Source organism: Macrobrachium nipponense, chromosome 1, assembly GCF_015104395.2.
Source record: "Macrobrachium nipponense isolate FS-2020 chromosome 1, ASM1510439v2, whole genome shotgun sequence".
NCBI classification, from domain to species: domain Eukaryota; kingdom Metazoa; phylum Arthropoda; class Malacostraca; order Decapoda; family Palaemonidae; genus Macrobrachium; species Macrobrachium nipponense.
The window spans coordinates 66,629,447-66,637,709 of NC_087200.1; positions in this window are offsets into that span (position 1 = coordinate 66,629,447).

Below are 8,263 nucleotides of genomic sequence, written 5' to 3' on the forward strand. Positions count from 1 at the left end.
TCTTCTACTGCAACTGTATAGGGAATAAAAAGAGCCAAAGATGTTGTAAATAATATGGATCCTCTCCAGAGATTCCCATCCTACACAAACACACACTCACGCTTAACCCCAAACTTTATTCTTGAAATTACGACTCCTTTAAGGTTATAACAACCTCTAATTTAGCACTGTAAACAATTCTCTATTTTCAGAGAATTCGGAACTGAAAAGTCTGCAAAGCTCTTCATCATAAAAAAGGAAATAAGAATAACTGCACGCGAATTTGATTTACATAGCTTAGATAATATTTCATTGTTTTAGGGAAATTGCTCTATGAAATATTATTTGTGAGTAATTTTTCATTCTTCATTCTTTTGAATATGTGACAACTCGTCGGATAACACACACACACACACACACACACGCACGCACACGCGCGCGCACATACACACATATAGAAGCTGTCATTCCACAATTGGATAACCAATGAAGGGACATCAGTTCCAGTAGAGCTCTACCTGCCTTAAAGGGGAAACTGATTTTTATCTTTTACAAGAGTTACTGATAACAGTAATCCGTGTGCGCACAAATTGTGGATCTTGAGAAAGGTCTTGGGGACCTTTTCTATAATTTTAATAAGATACGCCACGAATGCTGTTGCGGATTTTATTCTTAATGGAATTTCTTAAAACACGAATTACTATTATGATTATTATTTATTATTATTATATAATATTGGAGAAACAAATCCATAGTTATGTATATGCGCATATATTGAAAGAAAAATCTGTGCTGAGAGCTTTCGGGAATTTGTACAGATTTTATCTTTAAATATATGAGCATACAGATAACTGTGGAATTATTATTATTACTACAACCGACCATTTTAAGGATTAAACTGCGATCTCTAATAGCAAATGGTGCAATGCACATCAACCATTCCAGGGACGTCCGAAGCGAGCGGCTAAAACCTAAAGTTCCAGATCGTGGGCTGACAGAATCTGGAATTATCTCACGGCCCCCGTTCAGCGATTTGTAGGAGGATTTGCTACTTTGTGATTCCGAGTGACATTTCCCGTCCGTCTTTGGCTGCGAATGTTTAAGACTATTCAAAATTTCTTTCACACACACACACACACGCACAAAAACACCCGTTACAATACGAAATCCCGGTCAAATGTGTTTCGCCCTAAGTGTATTTGATCACCAGGGCTATATATATATATATATATATATATATATTATATATATATAATATATATATATATATGTATATATATATATATATATATATATAGTATATATATATATATATATATATATATATATATATGAATATCACTCTACCTTACACTAAACAAAATAACGAATCATAAGTCCATAGACGGTCGACTTGACCATTTTGCCTATAAGTACTAATCATGGGGAATTCCCATTGTATGTAGGTTATCTCGAAGTCATAGTCAATTCGGCATCAAGCTAATGAGGCGTAATACTTGTGATTATGGAAACTCACGCTCGAATAAGTGACACGTTCACACATGCGCACAATTATACACCACATATATATTATATATTATGATCATGTCTAAGCTAAGACCTCTCTATTGCTGTTTTTCATGTTCCTGCAATTTGTTTCCTTCGATGCCTTAGTTCTGTTTACATAAGTGTATTTTTTAAGCTCTAACATTAGATTCATTATAGTAATCACACCGATAAAGCTGATACAACTTAACTCTGAACAACAAACATACGGTTTAAAAGCTAAATATATGCTTCACATTCATAATTGTATCATTATCATCCAAATCAGCAAATGACTTAAATTTCAAGTTATCATCACTTGAGAATTACGTAATCGAGAGTGTCTTTTTTTTTTTTTTTTTTTTGCTGTGGTATGCGCTGGCCTTCATAACTAAGTGGGTGCGTTGAATGAATGAGTTCGACGACATTTGGGAGATAGGCGTCCGTGAGATGATGCATCGTAAAAATGAACGAACGCTAATCATCCAATTTAGATAATGAGGGCCCACAGATGAGGAGATACCCGTCGCATTATGAACAATGCACGACATTGTTTGAAATTCTTTGGAGGTGTCGTTTGCAAGCGCTCTGCTTCAGATATTACACGGGTTCATTATGAAATCTATTCAAATACCATAAAGGCTGCGGAAAATATAATCTAAAATATTAAACAGTCATATTAGAAATAAGTGGTTCTGAAATTGGTTTAATTATAACGCTTCGATACACAATGTCTTTTTGATTTGTCACTTGGGACTTGTGTGAGAGACGACCTTCAGTACACCAAATCCTCAAGCAAAAGTGATAAAGTGACACACAGGAAATTTAAACGGATGGGAAAAAGTGATACACAGATTGGAGACAGTTCCACTTCTTTCTGGGTGTGGGGGTGTGGGGGGTGGGGGTAGGGGTATAGGTAGGTGGGTAGGTATTATATCTGAGCAAACATAAGTCTTTCGTACTACCAAGTGATTAGTTTGGTTCCAGGTCCAATTCCTTTCTCGCTAGTGTGTTACGATAACGGGGTTTTTAGTGACCGAATGCGAGGTTGTGAGCGTTGATACATATCCCAGTTCTTCACAATAGGTATCAATGCTAAACATACAATCACGAATACAGACACAGACACAGACACAGACACATACTTAAACACACACATACACAAATATATATATATATATATATATATATATATATATAATATATATATATATATATATATTTATACGTAAATAGCCACATGAAAGGTGAAGAATCAAAGACCAGGTACCAAGCGCTTTCGTGTATTGTGTACGCAATACACGAAAGCGCTTGGTACCTGGTCTTTGATTCTTCACCTTTCATGTGGCTATTTACGTACATGTTTGTCACGAAATGCTGTTTTGGTGATTATTGCTCATATATATATATATGTATATATATATATATATATATATATATATATGGTATATATATATATGTATATATATATATGTAAAATAATATATATAAATATATATATATATATATATATATATATATATAATATATATATATATATATATATATATATATAATATATATATATATAAGTATATACTATATATATATATATATATTTTATATATTATATAATATATATATATATATATAATATATATATATATATATATATATAGTATATATATATATCATATATATATATGTGTGTGTGTGTGTGTTTGTGTATGTGTTTACGCATAATGTGGATAATTGCCTAATGTGAACATTAGGCAGAAAAATGGCCTAATCTCTATATTAGGCAATTTGTTTTGCACAATGTTGACAATAGGCAAATTACTTGCCTATTGTCAACATTAGGCATGATTTTCAGATTAGGGGAGGGTATTTTGCCTAATGCGAATTGAATGACGAACCACTGTAACTGGAGTGTTGTTCGAAACTTTGGGTCTGTCAATTAAGCCATTATCCATTGGTCAGTGTGCTCCGCTGAGGGTCCCAGATGTCGATCGTGGTCGTCCTCAAGGAACAAGATGGACTATACACTGTAGGTTGTCGGGAGGGAATTCTTGGACCAAAATTTACAGCAGCTGATCTAAGTGCAATCAAACAGCCCCTGATAAAGTCTGAAGAGGTTCCCGATATCTACCTATCGATAAGAACAGCAAGAGCCACTGGTGGGCAAGGATATATAAAGTGTCAATCTGCTGCTCAATGTACATTAGGACGAGGCAGCTGCGTAAGAAAAAATAATTAAATGCAACTCGCGCTGTCACCCGGGAAGAACATGCAAAAATTTGTGATTGGACTCAACTGAACCCTGAGATCTATTGACTTATTTCTCTTTTACAGATATTGCATTAATTATGTTTGAATTTATTCAAACAAATTGGAATTCTTTAAACTGCCTCTACATTAACCATGTTGCATTCTCTTGTAACCTCCCGTGGGTTGTCGGATGGATTCATTTCCATTTCTACACTAAACCATAATATATGTTTAGATTAGGCAGCCGTATTCACATCGGGCAAATTGAGCTGCATAATTTCAACAACAGGTATGTTTGGCCTAATGTTAACAAATTGTAAACTTTATGCAAACTGCTTGCTTAATGTACACATTAGGCAATTATCCACCATTATGCGTAATAATATATATATATAGTATATATACACACACACACACACACACACACACACAACACACATATATATATATATATATATATATAGTATATATATATTTATATATATATTGTAATGGACGCACTCGGTCCTGCAGGTATCTTAAGGAAAAAAATGAAATGGGACTGGAATGACTGACAGCAGTCGAGACAAAGGAGGAAGGAGTGTAACAAAACCATCAAGAATGTCCTTAAACCTATTTATTAATTAAAGTATCTTACAATATATACAATTGAGTCTGGGCTTAGCAAAAATTACTAATTAAATAAACAGTAACATAATGAAATATAAAGTCTGAAAACAGCAGCAGTCAAAATCAATAATAAGCCATAAAACCCCAAACAAATTACAATCATAATCAAAATAATGTAAAAGGAATCTTAAAATACAGTTACAGGGCCATACACAGCTCAACACCATTATAGAGCCATACACCGAAGCATTACCCCGCAGACACCATTACAGAGCCATACACCGCGCCCAACACCATTACAGAGCCCTACCCCGCTCAACACCATTACAGAGCCATAATGTTCAACACCATTACAGAATAGAAAAGATATGCATATCATAATAAACAAGCAGCATTTATAAATGAACAATCATAAACAGGGAGTATAAAATAAAATAAGCATAATACAGAAGCAACATAAATAAAATTAAGCCATCACCCATCCTTCCAACTATCAAGGCCAACCAAAGGTAACCAATACTGCTACTCAAGTAAATGCTCCATGCTGTTGAAGCTGCCAGAACCAGACTCGCTGCTGTGCTAACCCGAACTGTATAAAAAAAAAGAGCGAGCGGCAAAAGTCACTCGCTCCAATTAAAAAAAAAAACAAAAAAAAAAAAAAAAAAAAAAGCAAAATCACAGGAGGACTGGACAACGACTAATAAGTCAAACAAGCCTTGTTACATAATCAAAAATCAACAGCAAATCACCTACAATATATATAGATATATATATAATATATATATATATATATATATATATATATATATATATATACACATTACTCAATTTACAAGTGTTTTATAATTTCTCCAGTGCTCTTAATTGTCCACTGATAGCGAAATGAAAAAGAAAGAAAACTATCTTACGATAAAAAGTAATACCAATTGTAACTATACTCTGTTATTTTCCATCTGTCCATCTGCCTGTGGTGTTTTCGCATGGTAACACTGCGTCCGGGGCTTTAAATAGTTACGCTGTGTGTAAGTTTTAGGTAAATAAAAGGATATCTAGGTGTACATTTGCTACTGAAAAGTGTTATAATAATTTACTGCATGCGAATTACACCGTTAATATTCGAAACAGGATATTATTTATAGCCCGGGACGCAGTGTTACCATGCACAAACACCAAAGCGGATGGACAGATGGAAAAAAAAACAGAGTATAGCTACTGGCTCCATTATATTGTGTCCTTATAATCGATAGCCTTCTTTTATCGGTTGGAACGTTTAGTGCGTGAGTTCCTGACTCTCTCACTCTCTCTCTCTCTCTCTCACCGTACGCACACTTGCACGCACATAAAGATATACCCAAACACACTCAATAAACCAAGAGCTTTAAGGAGATTACAGGAGAAGAAAACCGAAGAGTGCAAGAGAATTACTTATACTATTTGTAAAGACATTTTATGTCAAAGAACAAAAACCATTGCAAAAGAAAAGTTGGGTGACGATAATCGCAGATGATGACGGATCGTAAACGATATTTATCATAATAAGGAAAATACAATATCATTTTATACAGATCTGTGATATGAAACCTTATTCAAGTGTATAAAAAAACCTACCTGAAATTTTAAAAGTATTTATTAACATTCGTTAATATATACCCCTGAGTTTAATCTTTGTCACTCCTTTCTCATTATATATATATAGATATATATATATATATATATATATATATATATATATAGATATATATGTATATATATATATATATATATATCTATATAGAATATATATATATATATATATATATATATATATATAGATAAATATATATATATATATATATATATATATATATATATATATATATACTATTAAAAGAGGGTAGACGAATTAACCATAAACACATTAGGAAGGTGGTAACTATAATGCAGAAAATTAAACGTGTAATGCTTGGTTTCTCAGTCCACTGATATTTTCATAAAATATATTCTTTACTCTCGTGTTTTGGAGGTTCAGAACCCTTAATTTCACAAAAAGAACGGAATGCCAGAAATATCATTCCTAATCAACACTGTTCGAGCTTGAACATTCTCCGGCCTAATTGAATATTCGCTGGTAATGACTGTAATGAGCTGTTCCTGAGGTAAAGAATGAGGTATACTTTCCCTGGCAATGACCTTCCTCCTGTTGCCAACTCAGCCGGAAAAAGAATGATTTCGCAATACTGAAAACCGGGGCAGGCTACTGTGGCAATTCCACAAAAGTCTGGAGAAAAGCGAATATTTTCCTGCCCTGGTCCCATTGTGCTCCTTACATTGTGTCTCCTAAAGACCTGACATTTTTCGTTTCATTCAGGATGTGTTTCCGTCCCTGTCGCCGCCCACTCTTCGCGTCACCTGAAAGACTTAAATCTTTCGCCCGAAAATTCGCGGAATGAAACGTTATTGTTGTCGTGGCTCTTCGTCTTCTACGTCGGGAAAAGGTATCTTTCTGATTCGTCACAAAGAAAATCTTCAGTAATTGTATCTCAATGTGAAGGAGAGGGTATTTAACGTAATTTATCATGAACTAGGAATGTGATTCATGGTGAATCTATTTCAAGTAAATTTCCCTGCTAGAGAATGAGCTGGATGTCTTTTTTGTTATCTCTTTTGTAGTTTGTGGTTAAACTCTATACGGAAAATAAAAAATATACGATTCAAAAATAATCATTTTCGTGGGTGGATCCTTACTGGTTCAGCTTAAATAAAACTCTTCAAGGGGACTGATGCATTGTAAAGAAGTTTACATTCAGATAATATATGCAAGAGTGTCGCAACAAACGCTCATATTGGCAATTGCAGAATGTTGGCGCTGACAAGAAAACTGGGAGTCTTTAACTTATTTCTGACAAAGTGCGCCGTTGACAGCAACTTACTTTCTGCAGTGGCTACACCTGTGCTATTCAAAAGACGGATATTGCATTCTTTTTCGTGTTATTGTTACTACCACTAGAATAACTATATTTCTTAGATCTCATATAAATATTTTATGAAATAAATAAATCAAGCATATACAGTCCTATTCCTTCTTTCAGAAAACTGCATTCTGTTACATTTCCTTTCAACACTATATCAAGAAAACCATTTATTCAGCATCTATTCCAGTTGAAAGTATGTTTGATTTCACTGTAATGAACGAGAATTACACTACTCGCCTGATCATATGTTATAATTTTCGCTTACTCTGGGAGTAAGCCTACAAACTACTTTGTTGCTGCTGTTGTTCTTGTTGTGGGGGCAGGAAAAGTCTGTGGAAGAACCTAAAAAGATCTGAAAAAATGTTCAGCGTTGAGTTAAAGCTATAAGAATTTTAGGCTAGAATATTTATGATTTATTTATTAGGGTGAAAATGTAGAAAATAAATGAGCATGATAGTACAGAAAAATTACTTCTTATAAAATATAGCGTATTTATTTAAATTTTCGTTGGTGAAACAACGTTCTGTCTGACGGTAGATTTTAGCACGCGCTCAGAGTGAGCTTGGGATCGGATCACGCCTTGTGTAAAATTTTTCTGTTCCTATTATTGGAAAACGTTATTTCGTAGCATTCCTATGACATGATCTATTACCCCATCATAGTATTTGAACTTCCTTCCACTATTCGTAATTATATCTACTTCATCATCAATATACGTATATGTGACTACATCCACGCAATGCTCCATAAAACTCTGAAGCGAATACCTATTAGTTAGTTTACTGCTGTCTAAAATATAAATGTCAGAAATATTGGTAGGCTTTTTGTAAGCAGTAAACTATGCCCCAGAAATATATTATCCCCGTGTCTACAAAATTTGGATAGAGAATTAAACCTGTTGATTTTTATTGTTATTGTAAATTTTGGGTTATGTAACTTTAAACACGTTGTTT